Source organism: Camelina sativa, chromosome 20, assembly GCF_000633955.1.
Source record: "Camelina sativa cultivar DH55 chromosome 20, Cs, whole genome shotgun sequence".
Classification (NCBI taxonomy): Eukaryota; Viridiplantae; Streptophyta; class Magnoliopsida; order Brassicales; family Brassicaceae; genus Camelina; species Camelina sativa.
This window is the reverse complement of record NC_025704.1, coordinates 26790023-26793471: the sequence shown is the minus strand read 5'-3', so window position 1 is coordinate 26793471 and position 3449 is coordinate 26790023.

Sequence of the window (3449 nt, the reverse complement as noted above, 5' to 3'; positions counted from 1 at the left end):
AACAGAGTAATAATAACCTTTCATTCTCCATTGATCATCATCAAGGGATTGGACATAACACCATCAACAATAACCAAAGAGCTCAAGATAATTCTAATGGCTCACTTTGGACTAACAGATCAGTTCCAGATCAACAAAGGAGATGCCAGAGCCAAACTCATTATAGGCAAGTGAGTGAACAAGAATAGCAAAATTCAATTCTGCATTTGTACTTCTTTCTACTTTTTTCAGCTCAAAACAATGAACACGTTCCTGCATAGAGATGATGATGACATACATTTATATGCTTTTGTGATTGAATTATCCCAAAATAGTTTCAACAAGGGTTATGAGATTGTGCTTTAAGATCATTCTAGCTGAGAAAGAAGAGTACCTTAACCAATGGAGGTTCTGACCAAAACTGAAGAAATATGTAGAAGCCGCAAGAAGAATGCTTTTTTTTGCCTCCATTGAAATGAACAACGATAAAGTCGAATCAATCTCTAATTGATCTTCGAATGAAGATACCACAGCAGGCAGTGCATACACAATCAAATCCAGTGAAATCGAAATCCTTGATTCTTTCATGACTACTAGATCAATCCTTTCTCCCTTCTAGTCGTCGATTCAATGTCAATTTCAATTTCAGACGTGCATTTTAACTCTAATTGATCTTCGGTACACAATCACATTCCAGTGAAATCAAAACCCCAAACGCACATTGAATCTCGCAAACAAAACTCATTCCTAGTGAAGACTCTGACTCTTCCATTCCATGGATAAAAGACAAAACGACTCCAACAGAGAGATAAAAGGAGATACCTTTGGAGAATCGGAGTTGGAGAAGCATGGAGAAGCAGATTGGCTTGGGGAATCAGCGAAGAGGTTAGAAAGCTTTTGCGAGACCTTGTCCTTGAGAGTATGCATTGCGATCAGAAAGATGAGATTTTGATCGGAGACGAATGAAGAATGAAGAATGAAACGATCTCTCGGTTGCAAAAAAAAATTGTTTCCAATCATACTACGCCACGTCACAGTAGAACACGCCCAAAAACTGTTCTAGATTAAGATCTATCAACATGTTCTAAGACCACCAAAACAATATTTTCATTTAAAAAAAGCCTAAGAACACAGCACAAGTTGTACCGATAAAGATGGCCTAATGGGAGTAGAACAAAAAAAAAGTTGTTAAGAATACTTTAATTATAAATTTTGAAAATTGTTAAATTATATTTTTTTAAGAAACAGTAAAAATGTATACTTTTTCAATGGTAAATCTTAATTTTGAGATATTTGTAGAAAGAAGTTGGTCATGATTTGGTTAGAGCTTCAACACTTATTAGATTGGTCAGGAAGATGTGTGTTGTGGAAGTTGGTCAAGAAAAATCCATCTCCGGCCTTGTCCTCTCTGAATCAACAATGGCCTTTGACGCATTCTCTTTAACAACAACAAAGGAAATTCCATAGGGGCATCCAACACTTCCTAAATCCATATGAAAACTATAGCTATATTGAGTAAATATACGATGTTATCAAAATCATCCCAGCACTAAGAGCTTACATGCCCCAAAAGTGAAATAAATCAAATGTAAAAGTTCAATCATATTTCTACTAATCAATTATGCAAAGACTTAGAGAGTAGCAAAACATGCTTTAATCTTACTATGCTAGCAGGGAAGAGCCGATAGATCTTGAAACGACCAACCTTTTTTTTTTTAATAAATAATAAATAATATATATAAAAATAAACTACAATTAGTGGTCCCATACCCACTAGCCACCTAACCACATTCACAATCAACAGCGGAATAACAAAACCAATATCCAATAATAATCCAATAATAACTAATAACAATTCAATATCATAGCATAAGCAATATCCAAATACCAACAACAAGAAACATGAAACCAGCAACCTAGCAATGTTTCTAATGACTCAACTCTAGCAACCTAGGAATACCAGGCAACATCCAATCGAGTCCCTAGAATATCCTCCTCTTCATTGCCTTGATTCCACGATCACACTTTGCCTTTACCTGCACCACAAACACATATTGAGATGCATGAGTATTTGATAAACACTCAGTGAGGCAATCCTCCCATCTATTGGGCTATACACACAAGCAACAATGATTCCAAAGTTCCAAACAAGCATCAAACAAAACACACAAACCAGGAAATCAAACATCGTCTCGCTGGAAGGGAGGTGTCGACCGACACCAGCCAAGTGTCGACCGACACTGGCCTTGGTGTCGACCGACACTACCCCACAGTGTCGATCGATGCCCAATTTGCTGGTGTCGATCGACACTCCCTCTGCAACTGCGATCTGCGCAAAGTCGAGAGTCGAATCTCGCTCCCAATTCTCCTCCAAATCGTCCAATACTCGAAACCCAAGCCTTATACATCCGTAGAAACCTGTATCAACCAATCTCAGCAAGAAAAACACACAAACAAGCAACAAACAAGCAAGAACAAGGGAATCAAAGGCTTAGATTAGCCATGGTCATGCACTCACCTCTTTGCAGGAAGTTTCTGACCAACAAAGATGAATCCAACCTTCCTAGCAAGCTTCTAACTCCTTCCCAGCCTTGGATCTCTCAAGAAACAGTAAGGAATCTCACCAATCTCACCAAAAACTCAAGAACTCTCTTTTTCTTCCTTTTTCTCTCAAAAACGATAAACGGCGACAAGAAAGACTTCCCAAAGCCCTTCTGGTCGACCAAACACTTAAATATCTCGGTTTAATGGTTTTTCCTAAACCAAACCGGTCCAAATCGATAATTAAATCGAACCGGCCGAACCAGAAACAAACAGTGTCGATCGACACCTCCTGTGGTGTCGATCGACACCCCCACCAATTTACCAAAAATTGGTTTGCGGGTGTTACAATTCTCCCCCACCAATCTAGATTCGTCCTCGAATCCCAAACAACCATCAGCCAAGGACTCCCGTGCAACCGTCTCCACGGCCCGCACTCCTCCGACTGATCTACAGAAGGTCACCTCTAAGCGATAGACTCGCGCTCCATGCATTATTTGCTCTCGACTTTTGGACTTTCCTTTACTCGTAGGCCTAAACCTTGAGTTTTATTGGCTCCTCATCAGACCTAAGTCTGCATGCCAGATGTTGGCTCCTCATCGGGCCTAAACACGCATGCCATAATATATAAGGAAAAATTTAAACTCGTTTCTCAGGTCGTCACCCTACAGCGCGCCTCCGGATCGTCATCCGAAGTTGATATACTAACCATATTCCCGAGTCACAAAGTCTCTGAATATGGCAGTACTAGGAGAACCAAGGTCCCCCAAGAGTCGCGAGCAAACGATTCTGAACACGTCTGAGTCCTATCCCTATCCAGGTTTCCTTCCCGTGGCTCGCGTAAAACATCTCAATGTCCTACCAACCACATATCCCCTCACTGGAATACCTCATGACCACACAAGGATCATATATCTGCCACAAGGGCC